Source organism: Aotus nancymaae, unplaced genomic scaffold (assembly GCF_030222135.1).
Source record: "Aotus nancymaae isolate 86718 unplaced genomic scaffold, 86718_ANA_hifiasm-v0.15.2.pri h1tg000057l, whole genome shotgun sequence".
In the NCBI taxonomy this organism is placed as follows: Eukaryota; Metazoa; Chordata; class Mammalia; order Primates; family Aotidae; genus Aotus; species Aotus nancymaae.
In genome coordinates, this window is record NW_026988471.1 from 16,727,281 (window position 1) to 16,749,230 (window position 21,950).

Here is a 21,950-nt window from a genome sequence, read left to right on the forward strand (position 1 = left end):
AAACTTTCACCAGACATTTCCCATTTGTTTACTGTGTAGCAGCACTAATGTCACCATATGTCAGTGATATTGCTAAGAAATGCCGTTCTGCAGGCACAAAGGAGAATGTAGCATTAGGTGCCTGTGTATAGGAAGAAGGGAGTACATTGAGACAAAGTTTCCCCAAAGAGGTGACATTTGGACTGATTCCTTGAAGACAGAACTGGAGTTAACTGGAAAAGAAGGGAAAGGGACACTGCAATCAGAGGGAACAGCTTTGATGAGGTTTGGAAGGGGGAGTGTGTAGTGCAGTTGGGGATGGTAAATAATTTGATGGAGTGAGGCAGAGGTATGAGGTATATTGGTGGGTGCTGAGGCCAGACAGGATAGAGTTTAGTCTCCATCCTGAAGACGCTAGGAAGCTGTTGAAGATTTACATAAAGTATTGGCACATTTGACTTATGTTTTTATTTTATTTATTTATTTTTATTTTTTAGAGATGGGCTCACTCTGTTGCCCAGTGGAGTGCAGTGGCACAATCATAATTCACTACAACCTTCAACTCCTGGTCTCAGGTGATCCTCCTACCTCAGCCTCTTGAGTAGCTGGGACTATAGGCTTGCACCACTACACCCGACTCATTTTTTATTTTATGTTTTTTGTAAAGATGGGATCTTGCTATGTTGCCCAGACTGGTTTTGGACTCCTGGACTCAAGCAATGATTCTTCTGCTTCAGCCTCCCAAACCACAGGCATTACAAGTGTGAGCCACTGTGCCTGGCCTATGACTTATAGTTTAGAAAAGTCCCTCTGGCTGTCCATGGAGATGGAAATAGCATTAGAGGTAAAGCCAGATGATGTCACTTTCTTATATACTGTTGTGACTTTGGGGGCATTGGAGAGGGGCCTCTGTCACCCAGAGAATTAATTGGTTTTGTTCCTTGATGGATGAAATTCCTCAACTTTTTTTTTGGAATGGAGAATTCTGGGAAAGTTGAGTGGAATTTTTGGCTCTATGTCTGTTTTATCTGCTTCAGGTCCCCCTAATTCCCTTTGGGTAATTATACTGCACTGTTGAATATTGACTTTGTAAGTAACTGTTAAGATCTCCCAAGAGGTTACTTTGGCTAGCTTCTTCTCCCTGCCCCAGTATAGCCATTGGGTGAACAGGTGGCATAGGCTCAGCCATTCTGACACTGTCAGTTGAGTGACTGGAGAATGAAAGAGAACACTGTAGTGAGTTCTTTCCTATGGTGACTCTCTGAAGAGATCTCTTCCTCTATAAATTATTCCTGTAGTTTCTTTTTTCCATTTTTTCAACTTTTATTTCAGATTCAGGGAGTATGTGTGCAGGTTTGTTTACATAGGTATATTGCTTGATTATGAGGCTTGGGGTATGATGGAACCAGTCACGCTGGTAGCGAGCATAGTACCAAATAGGTAGTTTTTCAACCCTTGACCCCCTTCCTACCCCCCCATCAGTAGTCCACATTGCTTATTGTTCCCATCTTTATGTCCATGTGTACCTAATATTTAGCTCTCACTCACATAAGTGAGAACATGTGGTGTTTGATTTTCTATTTCTGTGATAATTCTCTTAGGATAACGGGCTTTAGCTGCATTCATATTGCTGCAAAGGACATGATTTTGTTCTTTTTTATGGTTGTGTAGTATTCCATGGTGTATATGTAGCACATTTTCTTTATCCAATCCTGTGTTGATGGGCAACTAGGTTGATTTCATGTCTTTATTATTGTGGTTAGACTGTGAAGAACATACAACTGCATATGTCTTTTTGGTAGAATGATTTGTTTTCTTGGATATATACCCAGTAATGAGATTGCTGAGTTGAATGGTAGTTCTTTTTTGAGTTCTTTGAGAAATCTCCAATCTGCTTACCACAATGGCTGAACTAACTTACATTCCCAGCAACAGTGTATAAATGTTCCCTTTACTCAGCAACCTTGCCAGCGTTTCTCTGATGATTAGTGATGATGAGCATTTTTAGAAATATGTTTGTTGGCCACTTGTTTGTCTTCTTTTGAGAAGTATCTGTTCATGTTCATGTTCTCTGCTCACTTTTTAATGGAGTTCTTTGTTGTTGATTTAAGTTTCTTATAGATTGTGAACATTAGTCCTTTGTCTGATGCATAATTTGCAAAACTTTTCTCCCATTCTATAGGTTGTCTTTTTCCTCTGTTTATAGTTTCTTTCTGTGCAGAAACTTCTTAGTTTAATTAGGTCCCACTAGTCAATTATTGTTTTTGTCAAAATTACTTTTGAGGACATAGCCATAAATTCTTTGCCAAGGTTGATGTTGATAAAGGTATTTCCCTTAATAAATGATTTTTAGAAAGAAAACCTAGGTTTTCTTCTAGGATTTTTATACTTTGAAGTCTTACATTTAAGTCTTTAATCCATCTTGAGTTAATTTTTATACATGGTGATAAGTAGGGGTTCAAAGTCATTCTTCTGCATATGGTTAGGTGGTTATCTCAGCACCTTTTATTGATTAGGGAGTCCTTTCCCCATAGCTAATTTTTGTTGACTTTGTTGAAGATCAGATGGTTATGGGTATGTGGCTTCAATTATGGTTCTCTGTTCTTTTCCAATGGTCCATGTATCTGTTTTCATACCAGTACCATGCTGTTTCAGTTACTCTGGCCTTGTAGTATAGTTTAAAGTCAGTAATGTGATATGTCTAGGTTTTTTTTTCCCCCTTAATATTGCTTTGGCTATTCAGGCTGTTTTTTTGGTTCTGTATAAATCTTAAAACAGTTTTGCCTAATTCTTTGAAAAATGACATTAATAGTTTGATTGGAATAGCATTGAATCTATCTGTAGATTGCTTTGAGTAGTATGGCCATTTTAATGATGTTGATTATTCCTGTAATTTTGACTTTCAGGTTCCTCAGAAGGGCCCTGACTCCTGTCTGCTTCCAGGTGTGACTTTTCAGGCTTCTCTTTGATTCTAGGAGCTTCACATAGCCATCTGAAAAAAACTGCATTTGTTTGAGTTAACTGCAACCAGTTGCTGCTGCTTGTGTCCAAAGAACCCTAATAGATGTGGGAAATGTCCAGAGGTCCTACTTCACGCCAGAGTTTAAAGACTAATCTCCTAACCTTTCCTACTGGTTTGAAAGGGGCACAAGGAGAGAACACAAGAACATTATTTTTAAGGAGGGAGCAAGGGATGTTCTCAAAGGGTCAGAGGAAACTAGATTCCTGCAGACCAATTTTGCTGGCATGACAGTATTGTTGCAGGCTTGTCTTGCTACCAGGTCTACCTGGAGTGGGTAAAATTAGCATCAAAGAGCTCAGAGCAATTCCTGTGTACTTACAATTCCAGTTCTTTCTCAGATGGCACTCAGGGCTCTGGCAATACTTAGTGATAAAAATAACAGTAGTAAATATTGATGTAGCACTTACAGCACTGACATAGACACTATTATAAATGTGTTATACATATTAACCCATTTATTTCTTATAACTAAACTTTGATGTGGGTACTATTATCATCTTATCTTATATTGTTATTATATTACATCTATCTATCTTTTGCTATAAGTCATCTATTACCCATCAACGGATGAAGAAACCACAAGGAACAATTAAATAATTTAGCTAAGTTACACAAATAGAAAGTGGTAGTTACAGAATCTGTGCTCTTACTCCTAGATTCAAATCTTAGCCCCACTTCTTTTTGGCTGGGCAAGTTATTTAACCTCTGTGTCCTCAGTATCCTCATTTGCAGAATGGGAGTAATAATAGTATTGATTTATCTAGTATTAGGTAGCATAAAGTAAAATGCTTCCAATAGTGCCTGGCACAAAGTAAGCACTATATAAAGGTTTTTCCAGAAAAGTGATTTTGTAATGGACCCTGAACATACATACTTTATAGAGATAAGCACGCATCAAATCGTGACTCTTCTATTTATCCCTGTGCTTTGTAGATGTTTTGTAGTCTTCACAAAAAGGGCATGAGGTGATAAGTCATTGGTATTGTTTCCATGCTCATTTAGGGAGATAAGGCCAAAATGCAGTTTAATTTAAGGACATGGGCCTGGTAGGTCAGGACAGACAACAACCACTGCCTACAGAAGCAAAGAGTACGATGAGCCTCCCCAGTATGGGCGTCACGGGAGAGCGGACTTGGGCTCTGAGGTTGTCACCTCTGTTTTCCACTTAACTATGTGAAACCTCAATTTCCTCATCCATAAGTGGGGAATTATCATAATGCCTGCTTCTCTGCATTGATCTTGGGATTTAAAAAGATCATTTGCTCATTCATTACTTTTGACTGAGCACTAAGGATGCAAAAAATCAGGAAAAAATAGGCCCTACCTTTGTAGAACTCACGGAGCAATGTGAAGACAATGAGTAAATTATTCTACTGCATTTCAGCAAGTTAAGTACTCTGGTGGAGGCAGGTGTTGGTGGGTGGGGTGCAGTGGAAGGGAGCCTGGTTTTGAGGTAGGGAGAGGTCTGGAGTCTGGGGTTGGTTCTAGAAAATATGGTAGAGCTGAGTCTTAAAGGACATTCTGAGCAGACCAAACAAGTGGAGAGAAGACCTGGAGAAGCTAGAGCACATTTGGAGATTTTCATTAATTCTTTTTTTTTTTTTTTGAGATGGAGTCTTGCTCCGTCGCATGTGCCATAATGCAGTGGCGCAGTCTTGGCTCACTGAAACCTCTGCCTCCTAGATTCAAGCAATTCTCTTGTCCCAGCCTCCTGAGTAGTTGGGACTACAGGCATGTGCCACCACTCCTGACCATTTTTTGTATTTTTAGTAGAGACAGAGTTTCACCATGTTGACCAGGCTGATTTCGAACTCCTGACTTCAGGTGATCTGATTGTCTTGGCCACCATGTATGGCTGTTTTTCACTAATTCTTTACTGTTCTAGAGTTTCAGTTGGGTTGTGACGGGAAGGCTAAGGGATAAGGAATAATAATAATAATAGCTAACATTTAATTGAACATTTATTATGTCCCAAGCACAGAGTGCTTTATTTGTATTATCTTATTTTTAATCCTTATGACTTCTCTGTGGTATCTGATATAGTATCCATGCTTTACAAATAAGGAAACTGAAGCTCAAAGAACCTAAATGACTGACCCAAGGTCACACAGCTAGTGAGTACTGAAGCCAGGATACCAACTCAAGCGTCCTGGATCCAGAGTTTACCCTGAAGGCCAGAAGAGCCATGTGGGGACTTTAAGTGCGGCGAGTGGGGTATAATATCCAATGTGCATGTTAAAGGTAACTTCAGCTTAGTATGAAGGAAGAATTTGGGGGTAGGGAGTGGAAATAGGCCTAAGGCAGCGGGGACAGTTAGTTGTCTATTGTGATGAACGAGTGGAAAAACGCTGAGTATCTGGATTAAAACAGAGGCAGGAGGGATAGAAAAAGAAAATAGATCTGAGAGGCGATGGGGAAGTGTATTTGCTCACCCTTGGTGCTGACTGGCTGCCAGCAGGCCTGTGTGCAAGGGAAAAGTAGAGGCCTGAGATGATCTCCAGGTGTCTGGCCTGAGTAAGCAGGTGTGAAGGGGATAGAGGATGAAGGGAAGGTGTGGATGTGCTTATTTTAAGGCCCCAATCGGGCATTCAGATGGACACGTCTGGTAGGCAGCTATATGAGTCTGGAATGTAAGAGGGAGACTGGGCTGGAAATGCACATCTGAGCTCCACTGTCAGCTGACACTCACCAAGGAGAAGAGCAGAGGCACGTGGAGGAGGCCATGGTAGTAGGTGAGGCGGGGTGGGGAGGTGACACAAACGAGGCCTGTAGATTGCGTCTAGGCTGCAGGTGTCTTCAGTTTGGTTGACGATATTAAAACAGGAAGAACCGTAGTTGCTAACATTTAAAAAATTGGGGAAATTTTTTATAAAAATAAAATTTGTAGGTGTTCTTGACAAATTGGGTGATCTGGCCTCCTGATACCCAAAGATGAGGGACAACAGTTGGCCAGTTCCCTCTTTCCGCAGGACCGGTGCTCTCTAGTTGTTTCAGTGGCCAGGCGTCGTCCTCCTCTCATTTTGGGCCCCTGCCTTGCTCCTGCAGGCATTTTGTTAATATTTTGTGACCCCAGATTTAAGATTTGGGAAGAAGACACAGAGTTTCATACATAAATAAACGTGAGTAGTCAGACAAGTGGGATAGAACACAGCAAGTGGTGTTAGTGGATTGCAGAAGCAGGGGGAGCCGGTAGGACAAATGCTATGCACAGGCAAGTCAGATGCAGATAAGCAGATTGGGAAGTATCCTTTGGGTTTGGTCACCTGGAGATGCTCATAGCAAAAACTCTTAAAAGTGGGGCATTAGGTCAAGAATTGTAGAATAAAAGGGAGGAGGAATGTAGAAAATAATTTCTAGAAGCTGTGTTAACAGAGAGGAATTTGAGATTGGGAGACTTTAATATATATATATGTGTGTGTGTGTGTGTTAATGTGAGTGACTTGAGTATGTCTATATAAGGATGTATTTGATATAAAATAGTACTTTATTTGTCCTTGACTTACATTTGATAAGAACTACGGAAAGTCTAGGCTTAACATTGGTTGATAGATTATTCTAAAACTGGTGGTTTTTATGAAAAGAAAGGCTTCCAGCTTATAGGATGAGATAAAGTGCTTTTTATACATCTATGCAGGCAGCCCTGCCCCTTTAGATCTTTACCAGTGTTAAATGAATTTTTGCTAGTTTAATATGTAAGCAGCCATGCCTTAAGATGGGTAGTTTCACATTTTAACAACCGTAGGTTAAGTCAGTCAGTGTTAATGTGGTGATTTGCCACCTGCATTTACTTATGAGTGTGTGTACTGTCCATTTCCTTTTAGTATTAGCCAGGTAGAATCTGTATGATGATCTTACTCAGCATCACTTCTATTGCAGTCTGGGTTAGTGTGCTTTTATAGATGTTATGACATATCCCCAATTTTTCCATTTACTTTTTGGTATTTGTTTTATAATATAATTTGATCCAACCAATAACTTGTATGTGTGTGTATGTTAGAACTTATCTATCTTGTCTTTAATAAAAAATCTCTTAATTAAGGAAAAGAACATATCTTCCATCTGCAGTGGTTGATAAATAAGCTACTTGTCTTCTGTGGTGACCACAATTTCAAAAGCACATTTGTTGTGATTTTTCTTTTCTCCCAGTTAACGCAGTGGGCAAGAGAGACTTTAAAATTTGACACAGAATGGAAGCAGCCAGTAGCTAAGCTATTGGCAAATGTCAACCGACTCATTAATTCATTAATTAATTCAGCAAATAAATTTGTAAGAATTTACCATGTGTCAGATGAGGTTCTAGGGACTGGGAATGCAGTGAAGTGTAAGAGACACAAATCCTGCACTCCTGGAGCTCATATTAAAGTGGAAAAGCAAACAGTAAATAAGATAATGAAATTAAAAAGTATATATCTAAGTGTATTTTATAGAGTGATAAATCCTAGGATTAAAAATAAAGCAAGGAAGGGGATAGAAGTTTTAGGGGTTATTGACATTTTGGATAGGGTAACCAAGGAAGGTTTTGTTGAGAAGATATCATTTGGGTGAAGACCGAAGGGAAGTGAGGAGGCAAGCCGTGCCATCACCTGGAAAAAGAGCATTCCAGGCAGAGGGATCAGCCACTGCAGAGGCCCTGAGTTAGGATGTGACTCACTTGGCATGCTAAGCATTAGCAGGGAGACCAGGATGCCAGATGGGAGTGACAGAGGGTGAGAAGAGTCGGAGGTAAGATCAGACACGTGAAGTTAGGGGAGGGAGGGTGGTGGGCATTTTGACTCTGAGTAGGATGGAAGTCACTGGAGGGTTGAACATAGGAGTGACATGATGTGATGCACATTTTAACAGGATCTCTAGCTAAAGGATTCTTAATCTTTCCTTTTGCCATGGACACCTTTGGGAGTCTGAGAAAGCCTATGGACCCCTTTTCAGAATAGCACATTTAAATGCAGATGAACGCTACAGGATATAAAGGAATCCAGTTGTGTTGAAATGCAATTATCAAAATAGTAAAAGCTATTTATGAGTTAGCAATATATGTGCTTATTAATTCATTAAATAAAATCTAGCAGTAGGTCTGTAACCACTGTGATTCCAAAGTAATAATGAGTATAAGTGATATTTTGAGATCTCTGCAACAACTCTGATGGGATATGAAATTATTCATGCTTCTACTGGTGTGAAGTCATTGGCACTGGTAATGCACACTACCCCGAGCCAATGCCTGCATTTTTAATGGAAGGAATTGCTAAAATTTTAGTTAGAGATTGGTGAAAATAAGCATTTTGTTTTCTGTCTAAATTCAAGGACCTCCTGAATTTCAACACAGACCCCTACTTTGACTCTTAGGTGAACAGATTAAATGGAATACAAAAGAGGAGTGGGATGAAGTAATGAAATGTTGGTAATGTTTCTGTTGTTGTCTGCATGGCAGTTGGCACTACTGGAATTCACTGCTTGCCATTTCAGATCACTGGGATTCCTGGTGGATTGGCACACCCAGTGGAAGTGTCTACTTTTTTTTTTAAAGATGTTCTAGGAAGAGCAGTAACTCCAGGAAGTCTTTATAGTCTCTGACTGGTTCCTTATGGCTAAAACTTTCAGGAGGCCTGGGGTGTGGTCCTTCTGTAGCAGCAGATTCTCTGTATGGCCACAGGCAATCAATCCTTTCTCCTCTCCCAGAGACATCTTTTACTTCAGTATTCCTAGTTCACAAAGGTGTGGATAGTACAGGCAGAGTTCTTCATATTTTAAAATAAATAATCTGTATAGATAGCTCTAGGTCATAGGCTACCTTCTATAGCCCAAGTCTACCATTTTCTGCTTTCTGTCCATACCATGAACTTTCCTGCCACCATACTTTTGTGTGTGTTCTTTCCTCTGCTTGGAGAAGAGCCTTCTTACTCTTACCTGGCTCCTTTACTTGTTCATACCTGACCCGCCCTTCAAGCATTAGCTCCAAATCCTACCTATTTGTGTAGCTGGTCCCCACTTCCTTATCTCGAGGGATTCTACCTCTTCTGAACTTCCCCAGTACCTTCTCTGTACCTTTTCCCATGCCTGACATACTACTGCACCTTGCATTGCAGCTATCTATTTACCTATTTACCCTCCTTTTTGTTGTTCTCAGCTCCTGTAAGCTTTGAGGGCAAGATCCATGTTATCTTTTGTCCTTGGTAGTTCCTAGGATACTGCCCGTCATAAAGCAGCCATGAGTGAACAGCAACAGCTTGGGATAGTGGAGTGCTTTGGTTGGGGAATAGGGGTCCTTTCTTACGTTAATCTATAAATTCATTTGATGTCTATCTCATTCCCTTTCTCCTCTGCCCAAAGGCTTACTGGGGCTGCTTATGACCTTTTATTTTTCTATGCAGAAATAACTATTTTCATAAATATTTTATAATACCTATATATTTAAAGTTAGAAATGCACACAGTGCTGAGAGGTAGAGAGTAGAAAGCAAAATCACTCCAAATTCCATCATCCAGAGACAATGAATTTAATATTTTGATATATAGTCTCATTTACTCTAAAAAGTTAGACATATTTTACAAGGGTAGGATCATGCTATATATTACATCGTAATTATTTCTGTTTTGTACTTAGCATATTGTGACTTTTTAATGGATTTACAAGCAGTAGAGCTGCAGTAGCTAAGACAATGGCTTTGAAGCGTAATTGTTTGGGTTCAAATTGTGGAGTTGTCACTTATTAGCTTTTGATTCCACAAAATCAGTTAACTTCTCTATTTACCAGTTTCCCCATCTGCAAAATGAATGCAATAAAAACACTACTTGTCTGAGTGTTGTGAGGATTAAATGGATCTAGACATCTAAACAGCACAGGGCCAGACTGAGTATAAGGAAGCTGTAACTTCTGTAACTTTTACTATTTCAGCATTTTTAATCGCTGCCGAGTATTCATTGCGTGGCTACCTCCAGTCTGTTTAATCATTCCCCTATTGATGGATGTGCAGGTTGCCTTTGACATTTCACTCTTACAAATAATTAATGATGCATTGAACAACCTTGTACATGCATCTTTGAATGCTTGTCTGATTTTTTTCTCCAGGACACATTCCAAAATGTGAAACCCTGGAATTTTGTGATACACATTGCTACCATGTCCTCCAGAAAGGTTTCTTTTAAGAAGTTTTCACTTCTGCAATTGTATGATACTTTCCTGCTCACTCCAAAGCTGCTTGCTTTCAGTTCGTCTTTATAGGCCTGTGTTAGTGCAGTCGTTTGGTTCATTCAAATGGGACAGCCCTAGCCTCTGTCTCCAGCTAGCCATGCAGTAGGGAGATGACTACACGGTGGATAGAGCCAGGGCAGTTCCTTCCTCGGGCCAGGAACAATTGCATGGGCCACTCAGAGTAACCCTAGAGCCCTGTCAACACTCAGTGGCTGTATGGTGCCTCCTTCTATGAGGTGCACACCCTTCCCCAGGGAAGCTCCTGGTCCGCCTGACTCTGCTTTTCTTTCTCTAGATATTCTTGCTGAGGCGACACACCTGTGTCCCTGCTGCCTCCCCTCCATTCCCCAGGGGGAGGTTGTTTAGAAACATAGAACTGGAGGAAAGAAGGTGGTGCTTAGTTACCCACACATCAAGTCTTTGGGATTTCTGCAGTTGGTATGGTATTTACTCATTCTGAATGACCAAGAGAAATACAATTTATAGTAACCTTTCAAAAATAATTTAGAGACTTTGCTTTAGACAGCACTTACTGGTTTGTCCCTGAATATATTAGACCCTGAGACATTTTCATTTTCTTTTTAAGACAGATTTTTAAAAATAATGTTAATTCAAGGATTTGCCATATTAACTTAAGGTACTTCTTGAAATTTGATCATTTGGACAGAGTGGGTAGTGGAGGGATATTCTTAGTAATGCCCTGTCTGAATCAACTGGAAGATGTTGGATTCTGATTGCTTTGGATTATAGGATTTAAATATCAGTACAATTTTTTTCTAGCACACTAAATCCAATTATGGCAGTCTGATTATGATATTTTAATTTTATTTAAGCAAAACACTGGGTGACAATTTTCGATAGTTAAGCCAGATAGAGGTAGGGTTGGATTTCACCTTCCGTTATTATTCATATAATTTTATTGCTCTCAGATTTATTAAAAGTAGGTCTGTCATTGATGAATATTAGGAAGACTACCAAACTGAAATGAATTTGCATTTTTTTTCCTGGTACATCAGTTAATCTCCACAAGGTCGGAGCTTTGGTCAGGAGTGGGTGTATTCAGGAGTAGCAGTACCTGCAGAAAGCTGCAGCAGGCTACAGATCTGAAACTAGATTAGTGCATGTGCACAGTATATCATTCTGACACTCAAAATGTTAGAAAATTTAAGACAGACTCACTAACCTTTAGACTCAAATTGCATGAAGCATGGTTTGAAATTCTATAAAAGGTTAAACTTGCTTTTCTCTTTCTTCATTTTTAGAGTTTTGATTGTATGACATTAGAAATGCCATGACCGAATTCTAAAAGAACAAGTGTTGGGAGGGTATCCCGAGCCCCTGTCAGCAGATGAAGTATTAGTACAATTTGTCAGTCCAAGCTTTCTGACCTTCCAGCTCCCAAACAGGTGTCTGAGGTTCTTTTACTCTACTTGCAGAGCACTGGTTTTCAAGTGTGGATGGTTAATATCCCTGAGGGATATTGGCAGTATCTGGAGACATTTTTGGTTGTCACAGCATTGTGAGAGGTGGGTGGTGTGCAACTGGTATCTAGTAGGTGGAGGCTAGGGATGCTCCTAAACACCCTACAGTGCATGGGACAGTTCCCACAAGAAAGAATTGCCTGGCCCCACAATGTCTATAGTGCCAAGGCTGAGACATCTTGTCATAGAAGTTTTCAAGGTCAGGATATCGCCAGATAAGCCAGCTGGCTGCCAGTAGGGCACTCACAGGTCCCATATCCCAAGTAACATTATCACAGGTCAGGGACAGCTCTCTCTTAGCCTTGCAACTTCAGAATTTCACTCTCAGGTGTCCCAGAGCTGATCAAACTGTAGGCAGTTGACTTGCATTGAAACTCACAGGAAACTGCATAAATATACCTCTTTCTGCCTTACTAAGTTCCAGTACAGTCCTAGACAGAACTAGCAGATGGAATAGACACTTGTGTTGGCTGCATATCTCATTTGCTCCTGATAGGAAAGTGTGTAGGAACCCAGATCAGCAGGAGGTGCCTCAGGGAGCCTGGAGTCAGAACAAAGGGAAGTCTGTAATCCCAGCACTTTGGGAGGCCGAGGCGGGTGGATCATGAGGTCAAGAGATCGAGACCATCCTGGTCAACAAGGTGAAACCCCGTCTCTACTAAAAATACAAAAAATTAGATGGGCATAGTGGCGTGTGCCTGTAATCCTAGCTACTCAGGAGGCTGAGGCAGGAGAATTGACTGAACCCAGGAGGCGGAGGTTGCGGTGAGCCGAGATTGCGCCATTGCACTCTAGCCTGGGTAACGAGCGAAAACTCCGTCTCAAAAAAAAAAAAAGAAAAAAAAAAGAACAAAGGGAAGTCTTTGGGGATTATAAAGATACCTGAAACTCTGAGGTCTGGAAACTCAAAACCCCACTCTTGAGATGTTCCACCATTTGGGTTGGACATGCTGAGTCTTCAGGATGAGACTCTTCTGTTTTCATCACTGCTAGAATGGGTCTTTGGAACCAATCTCAGTCTTTCACACTTTCCTTCTCTGCTTCTGCTACTGACCAACTGCTTTTCATTATCCATATTGATTCTTTTCATTAATTTACTCTTTAGTCTTGTTGGCTCAGGGAAGAGGAATTGGTTCAAAAAAATGTGTCATGCACTACTCTGTGACAGGGATAATTAATATAAAGATTGATATTAGGACAGTGTCCCTGACTGGAGGCTTTCTCAGTCTAGTGGGTGGCACTGATGTGACAACATTTCAGAAGACTGTGGGCAGGACAGTGATGGGGCCACACAGGATTCTGTGCAAGTATGGAGGACACAGACCTACGGTGCACTTTCACTTGGAGTGTCTACTTTGCTCCATCAGGCACTGATTTTGTAGTTTTTGGAGGGCAACATTATTCCTATGATTCTGAGACCTGGGAGAAGGTTGCAGGGAGTCATTCTCACTCGTGGACTGTCTGCTGTCCATTTGCTTTTCCTTGGGTTCTGTTCCAAGATTGAGTGTCAGGTGTCTGGAAGATGAAAGAGTCCAATATGCCACTTTCATTACTTTTTCCCTCTCAACAATGGAGGCAGTCGTTTGTTCATTTCTGAATGCTGTAGTCAACCCACCAGGAAACACAGCAGGCCTGGAGGGAAGTATAAGGATGATGCAGAGGGTTATTGTGAAGAAAGGAGGGAATTCTGCAGAGGGTGGCAATACTTGAGTGAGCTTCATGTGTTTTCCAGGATTGGGCTGAATCACTCAGCAAAATCAGAAACCTGTTCAGTGCTAAGTCACAAACAATGCTCCCTTCTTTTGAACAGGCCAACATTGACTGGGCTGGTGGCAACATAAAGAAATGGAAAAACTGGCTGAGATTATTAGGCAGGAATGGGAGAATATGTTGAATGTACACATTTTTCTTTCCCAATGCCTGCTGGCTTGGGTCATGTTCTGCCTACTACACCCCATCCCTGCTTGACCTTCCCCAACAATTAAGGGGGATCTTGATTTTCCACACTAATTGAACTCAGGCAGATCTACCTGAGTGTATCTCTTGGCTGTGGTACACCTTAGGTGTAGGACTTTGTACAGATCACTTCTCTGAACCTCAATGTCCCATCTATAAAATGGGAATAATACCACTTACGGTGGCTGAGGGCAGAAGAGATGTGTATAAAATTAAAACGATACTTCACTTCTTGTGGGTCTCAGATGATGCTGGTTATAATTTTATGTTGAGAAGTCACACTTAGAATGCGAATGCTCTTAGAGGGGTGCTAATGTACATAAATTCATAATAAGAGGTATTTTCTGGTGTTACATCTTGTCTGAAAATCCAGTTTTTTGGATAGGAATCATGATGGAAAATGGGGCAAGGCACAGGAATTCTGAGTTTTGGGGGGAGGGAGAGAGAGAGGGATAGCCTGGGATGTCCTTTGTTCATTAGACATAGACGAAAGGCCTACTAGGTACCAGTGCTATAAAAAGGATATACTTGGCTAACCTCCCAGTCTGTCCCTGGGCCAGCCCTGACCTTCCTGTGGCAAGCCAGTGCAATGAACTTCTAGGCACTGCTTGGGGATTCTTAGAAATGCTGCATAGCCTAAATATTTTGTGTGTGTGTATGTGTGTGTGTGTGTGTGTGTGTGTGTGTGTATGTGTGTAACTAATATAGTGACATCAAAGCTGTTTGCAGTTAATTATCTCTCAGCCAGATTAATCCTACCTTCCCTTAAAATGTACTACAGTTGGAAAGGCATCTGCTTGGGAAAGGAAGACTACGTGTGTGCTATATCCTTTTATCCAGGTGCAGCAGCAGTTCTGTGTTTCATTGGAATGCAAAGAACTGAGAGTGACCCAATGACATGCTACTAAGAGGCCATGAAGAAAGAGGAGGGAGAAAGGAGGAGGAGGAGGAGGAAGGGGAGGAGGAAGAGGAAAGCATGGAGGAGGATGGAGGAGGAGTTTAGCACTTGAATTGATTTTACTTATCCCTGTTGAGATTTCTCTCTGTCTCCTCTGCTAAGCGTTCCATCTTAGAAGTTCAGTTTGGGTGGAGCTGCATTTTGCTTCTGAATCTTTCTTCAGTATCATCTCTGCTGGAGGTAGGAGTTTACCCCTTAACAAAGTCCAGATGTGCTGAAGGATTGCTCTGCTGTTGTTGGGATAACTTGGAAACTGTGTTCCAGTTTCATTCTCCTTTCCTTGCCTCTTGATGTTGTTAGGATGCTATTTTCTTGTTTATTTGGTTTTGGGCCTGAGAGCTCTTGGGGAAATGAGGGCAGGCACTGCATCTGGTTTATAATCCCAATCCGTAAGATGATGCCCAGCAGATCTTAAACCACAGCAAATGTTTGTTTAATGATTGACCTAGCCAGAGGCACTTACTTCATGATTTTTGCTCAGAATCAATATTTTCTTCTTCTTTTTTTCCCCTCCCCCTTTTGGACATGGTGTTGATTGGAAAACATGAAAATCAATGGATGGATGCTTAGAAGCTAGTACCAGTCTACAGGAATGCATCAGCATGAGGCAAGGCTTACCTGGGTGGAAACTGGAATTTTTTGCTTTTTAAAATTTATTCAGAGAGAGAAACTTGAAATCTGCCTTTTTATTTGTTGTTACAGAACCTTAAAACATCCCCCCAACACATACTTTATACACATAACCACACACAGAAACTGTGTTTGCACCTGAATCATTTCTGATCTGTGAAATGTAACTATGGGCAAATAAAGCAAAATTGAATTTGGCTAGGCTTTGAAATCTATTGATTTCAAATTACAGCAGCAGTGTTAATTCTATTATAAAAGTACCACCCAGAAGTAGGATTTTGAAATGCATTAAAATGCATTCATTTAGAAGCTTACAAGTATATCCTTGATGAATTAGCTGGGAGAATAATACTTCTATAAGAAACCATCTGGGAGTAACCGCAGCCCTAATCCTAGTGCCTGGTTTTATCTTTAGATGTTTTAGTGGCCTCTGTCAGTACAGGAGTCCTAAGACTTTCACTACTATTGAGTACTGAGGATTCTTAAACCTAGTGTGTGTCCAATGCCAGTGATGGTTCGACAAGGGGAAGAGACCACCTCCCACCTGCTGAGAACTGGATAGTCTCATCAGCAAAGTGCCCAGAGTGCTGATCCTGAGCTAGAATGTCTTGGGTGTATTTCTTCCTTGCAGTTACAGCTTGGTGGATGGTTTTTTCTGCAGGTGAGAGTGATTTTCCAGTGATTGCTTTGGCCTGTATCACCAGAGAACAGGATTCTTCCCTTCTTTTTGGTCACCAAATACCTATGTGCACCACACATTCCAGTGTGCTGAGAAGGGCACAGCTTCTTGGATGATGATGGACGTCCCACCGGGCAGGATGAAGGCAGAGCGTGTGGCATTTCCACCTCAAGGGTAAGAGTTGCCATTCTATCTTTTATTTTCTCAAACACCCATTATTTATCGAAGGAAGACGAGGATGAGCCTTACAGTGTAGTGAGAAAGATGAAAGTTAGACACTTCTGATTGTCAAATCCACTGGGCAGCTGGGACATATGATTAAGGGAAGAAAAGTGTTGGTCTCAAAGGATTAGTTTGGAATTATATTAAGGGACACCACTGGCCAACTTTAGAAAATGCTGTGGTTCACATTTCCTCCTTCTCTCTTTTTTGACATTTATAGTTCAGACTTCAGAGAGTGACACTACTGTTATTGTGACTAGATTCCATTTGTGTTCATGTTAGCGACTCTGGTTTAAAATATGCGTTGTGGGACTGGAATTGGTCAGAGTCTGGCTCAGGTCACAGAATGGGTAGCTCATCAGATATACCTGGCCCAGAGGCACATCTTTGTTTGAACCACATAATGCTTAAAACATGCTGGATCAATTCTAACTAAACTTGAGATATCCTACATAAGGATCAGGGTTTCCAGGTTCTCCTGGGAATACCAAATGATACATCTATACTGGGCCTCTGTTCCTAAAAAGGATTCCAGTGCTGAGTAGCCTCTGCCTCTTAGACGAGTGGGGACAGTTCACCACCATCCCCAACCAGCTCAGATGTTTGACTTGATTGGTCACCGGAAGTATTTAATTTTGCCATGCCTGATCTAGATCATTCTGCTAGCTCGTTGACAAAAGCAGTTAATAGCTTTTGTTAATTCTTCCAGATAAAAGCAAGTATCTTTTGTTAGAATATGGGCAGCACTTAGCATAAGGGGCTGTAGCTGTGAGAGGATAATACGTGGTCCCTTCCACAGTGGAGCTTAGAGTCTAGAGTAAGGAACGATCAGACTTGTGGGGAATTAGGAGAATTGTAGAGAATATCGTAATGCCTTGTGATATGTGCTAAAATGAAGGTGGACACAAGTGGGCTATGGGAGAGGGTGAATACAGTGGGGAGGCAGAGAAGGGAGAACTAATAATTTGGCCTGGGCCCAAATTCTCCAAAACTCCCCCTGCTGAGCAACAGAGCTTTCCCATGACAGACTTCTGTACGTGCATGATTCCATACAATCTGGCTCAGTTGGAGATATGATAGAGTATTTACAGCAGGGTTTGGAGCCCCTCTTGTGGCAAAATCCACATTTTGCCTGTTTCTGTTTGAAAAGCTATCATCTGCGATTTTTTGCTTTTTACAAAGAGGCAGCTTTCTGGCTGTTTGGCTCACTAAATCACTCAGCCTTCTGAGCAGCTCTCTGCTTGGAGATGAGCTGTGTGAATTACAGAGATCCCTGGAGTTTCCAGAGAGTAGCTGTCACACTAAATACAGATCCAGAGGGAATGAGTACAACTTTAATGCGATTGTACCAGTTGGTGGGAGTAAGAGACGGGGAGGGAATAGAGGAAGGAAGTGGGGGAAGGTAGAAATACTGTTACATCAATCTTTTATTTTTGGAATACAGTTTTACACGTGTCTCATGCTTTATGTTTTTAAAAGACTTTTACATTTGTTATTTTATCCTCAAGGTGGGCTTATAATCTCCTTCTATAGATGAAGACTCCATCTGCCCAAGGTCATGGAAATGGGAAGAGGCAGCTTAGAAACAAGTTTTCAGAATCTTACCCTTTCCCTCTTTTGCTAGTTCCCACTGATAATTCAGCATGAATAAGAGGACACATTGTTTTTGTTTTGTAAGGTTCAGCGTTTAAATGTGTTCAGTTTATGAATGCTCTGAAATAGAGCACCCTGGGACCCTGCAGACTATCTGGACCTGTGCCATTGGTGTTTCATCTGGCTGTGGCCCATGCTGTCAGAACATGTCAAGTGCAGGACAGACCTGGGAGGGAGGGAGTTCTCTTGCCTGCCTGTTTGGCCAGTGGGACTCACGCTTTACAGCAAGCCTTCCTCAGTGGACTGAGCTGCACCACTTGGAAAGCTACTGGAGGGAATGGCTCCATGTAGGAGCCTCACCATGCTCAGGCAATGCTGTAAGAGAAGACTGTTTCTGGGGAGGCGCCTGGTAGGAGGGTGCTGAGGAGGAGACATGGCCATGGATTGAGTTTAGGTTTCCAATTCTGTTTACATTTGCTTGGTTTTATTTTGTATATCCCCACATGGCACGACCAGAAATTGAATTTGGTATGACCTACTCTTTAAATAAATCTAAATGAGCTTTCTTTTTAAATTTAATAGAATGAAAGAAAACTCTTAAAAGAATGCTCCAAAAAAGAAGGCAATGTTAATGCTGAAAATGTTGTATTTTTTTTCTTTATTGAGAAAGGACTAATGTAGATTTTTGGTCATATGGAAGGAGAAACAAATCTAGGTTTTTATTTACTTTTATGAAATTGATACCAAAAAGCAGTTCTGTCCAGTAACAAAAATTGGCTCATATTATAATACTTTTATTACTTTTCTGATCAAAGCAGGTGCATTATCAGAGACAGCCATGAGCTTGTGTGTATGTGTATGAGTCAGCCTTGAAAAGACACAATTTTGAGAAATTTTCTTAGGTGAGTTTGAGAGCGTGAAGCAACAAGAGCAGGAAGTGGACCTAGAGAAGGTGAATAAGAGGTTAATGGCTTTGAGAAAGCTTTACAGATGCCAGTTGGAGACAAGTGAATCAATGGTAGTTTTTATTTTAAGCTGCCAGTCAGTATCGTGGATTTTTCACATCCTTTCCTTCTTTTCAATCTTATAAACAATAAAAGGCACAAGGTGGCCAAATACTGTATGTACAGTGTTCTCACAGTGATTTGGGTTGATAGTAGGCAGGAGAATCGATACAGTGAACTTAAGTTTAACTTTAAGAAAAGAATGAAAAGCAGTTGGGTCTTCTACTTTGTGGCCAGTGCCACTGTATCCTCAGATGCACTTGATTTGAGACCCCATGTGTCCTCAGCATGTGAACATCCATGTCCTTACAGAATGGCTAACAAAATATGCAAATGAGAACATCAGCCAGTCTCTACCTCCTCCCAGTTAAAAACAAACAAACTTTAAATACGCATATTTGAGGCATCATGAAAAGAGCCTGCCCCATAAAAGCAGGACAATGTTGGGCAAATTCTGAGCCTCAGATGTCCCCATTTGCAACACAGGAATCTAAGGTCTACCAATTAGGGCTGTTGGAGGATTAAAGAAAATGATTCATTCATTCACTTATACATACTCATTGCCTGCTAGTGTCTATGTACTGCACCAGTTGCTGAGAATAAAAGAGTGAATAATAGTATATATGAAAGCACTTACCACAGAGTACATAGCCTGAAAAAAGATGCTTAGCAAATTTTTCTTAAAAAGGGTTTTTTTTTTTTTTTTTTTGAGACACAGTCTTGCTCTGTCATAGGCTGGAGTGCAGTGGTGTGATCTCAGCTCACTGCAACCTCCACCTCCCAGGTTCAAGCAATTATCCTGCCTCAGCCTCCTGAGTAGCTGAGACTACAGGCGTCTGCCACCACACCTGGCTAATTTTTGCATTTTTTAGTAGAGATGGGGTTTCACCATATTGGCCAGGCTGGTCTCGAACTCCTGCACTTGTGATCTGCCCACTTTGGCCCCCCAAAATGCTGGGATTACAGGCGTGAGCCACCGCGCCAGGCCAAAACATTTTTAATGGAGAATTTTAACATGTACAAAAATAAAATAATACATTAAACTCCGGTATGCCGACACATTACCCACTGCAACAGTGATTAACTCATAGCCATCCTGCCTTCCCATGTATTATTATGAAATCAATCCCCAATGCTGTGTAATTTTATCAATAAATATTTTAGTATGTATTTCCAAAAGATATTCTTATAAGAACATAATTATATTACTATTGGGACACTGAAAAATTAACAATAATTTTTTTTTGTAATATCAAGTATCTAGTTGTTTCTTTGTACTAGTTTGTTCTCACTTTGCTGTAAAGAACTATGTGAGACTGGGTCATTTATAAGGGAAAGAGATTTAACTGATTAAGAGGTCTACATGACTGGGAAAGCCTCAGAAAACTTAAAATCGTGATGGAAGGCAAAGGGGAAGCAAGTACATCTTACCTTGGTGAAGCAGGAGAGTGACAGAGAGTGAAGTGGGAAATGCTACGCATTTTCAAACAAACAGATATCATGAGAACTCACTAACAATCATGCAAACATAATAAACAGCAAGGGGAAAACTGTCCCTATGATTCAATCACCTCCCACCAGGACCCTCCCCTGAGACTTGGGGATTACAATTTGACTTGAGATTTGGGTGGGGACACAGAGCCAAACCCTATCAGTTTTCAAATGTCCCTGATTTTCATATATATATATATTTAAGCATTTGGCTGGTTAGAATCAGGATCTATACAAAGTCTGTATGTTGGATCTGTTTGATATGCCTCTTATCTGATCTGTGTTGTTTGTCCGGAATGATTTCCCAGTCTTGATTTTGCTGATTGTACCCCTGTGGTGTTATAGAACATATTCCTCTAAAATATTTATTTTGTTTTGGTAAAATCTAGTTATTTTGTTACATTAGGCTTAATTAGTGGGTTTAGATATTGTAGCTCTGATCTCTGTTATGAAATTCTCCATCAGCTTTTTATCTGAATTTTATCAGCCAATTATGATCATTGACTAGATCTATTATTTGAGTTGCAAAATAGCAAGATTTTAATTCTACTATTCCTTCTTATTATCTAGAATCCCTATTTATTATTAACTTATTTTTATTATAATTTTTAAAAATAATAAATAGAAATGGAATCTCAATGTGTTGCTGAGGCTAGTCTCAAACTCCTGGGCTCAAGTGATCCTCCAGCCTTGGCCTCTCAAAGAGCTGGGATGGAATCCCTTTTTAAATAACAGTATTATTGAGATATACTTTGAGTACAGCAAAAAATCTACCTTTTTAAAAACAGTGTTTAATACAGTGGTTTTTGGTATATTCATGACTGTACAACTTTCCAATTCCAAGACATCAACCCCAAAAGAAACCCAAATCCATTAATAGTACCCATCTCCCCTACCCTCAAACCCCAGCAACCACTAATCTACTTTCTGTTTCTATGGTTTTGACTATTCTGGATATTTCATATAAATGAAATCATACAATATATGATCCTTTATTGTCTTTTTTTAGTAGGCTTTTTTCATTAGCATATTGTTTTCAAAGTTTATCCAGGTTGTAGTGTGTGTCACAACTTCATTTTTTGATGGAGATTTAGATTATCTCCCCTTTTTGGCTATTATGAATAATGCTGCTGTGAACATTCCATACATGTTTTTGTTTGAACATATATTTTCATTTCTCTTGGGACTACACCTAGGAATGGAATTTCTGAGTCATATGGTAACTCTGTTTAACTTTTTGAGGAAAGGGCTTAAACTGCTTTCTAAAATGACTGTACTATTTTACATTACTTCCAGTGACACACAACGGTTCCACTTTCTCTACATCCCTGCCAGTATCTGATGTATTATAACACAACACTTGTATTATTATTACTTTTTGACTATAGCCATCATACTGGTATGAAGTGGTATCTCACTATAACTTTGATTTGCATTTTCCTAATGTCTAATGATGTTGACCATCTTTTCAAGTACCTTTTGGCCATTTATATGTTTTCATAGAAATGTCTATAAAAATTATTTGCCCATTTAAAAAGAGTTTATTTGTCTTTTTATTATTGGGTTGTAAGAGTTCTTTATTCTGGGTACTATATCCTTATCAGATATATGATTTGCAAATGTTTTCTTCTATTTTGTGGGTTGTCTTCTCATTTTCTTAATACTTGTGCTTTGCCTTGGTAGTGTCCTTTGAAGTGCATTTTACATTTTGACAATAATTTAATGATTTTTTTCTTTTACTGTAATT

At 40.3% G+C, this 21,950-nt stretch overlaps 1 protein-coding gene across 2 annotated transcripts in view; it reads left to right on the forward strand.

The window, feature by feature from the left end:
- KCNS3 (potassium voltage-gated channel modifier subfamily S member 3) overlaps window positions 1-21,950 on the forward strand; it is a 48,835-nt gene that overhangs the window by 17,311 nt on the left and 9,574 nt on the right. For both annotated transcript variants that reach the window (XM_064364256.1, XM_012438875.3), the window contains exon 2: window positions 15,876-16,067. The gene's annotated coding sequence lies outside the window, so the exon portion shown is untranslated. The remainder of the gene's footprint in view (window positions 1-15,875; window positions 16,068-21,950) is intronic.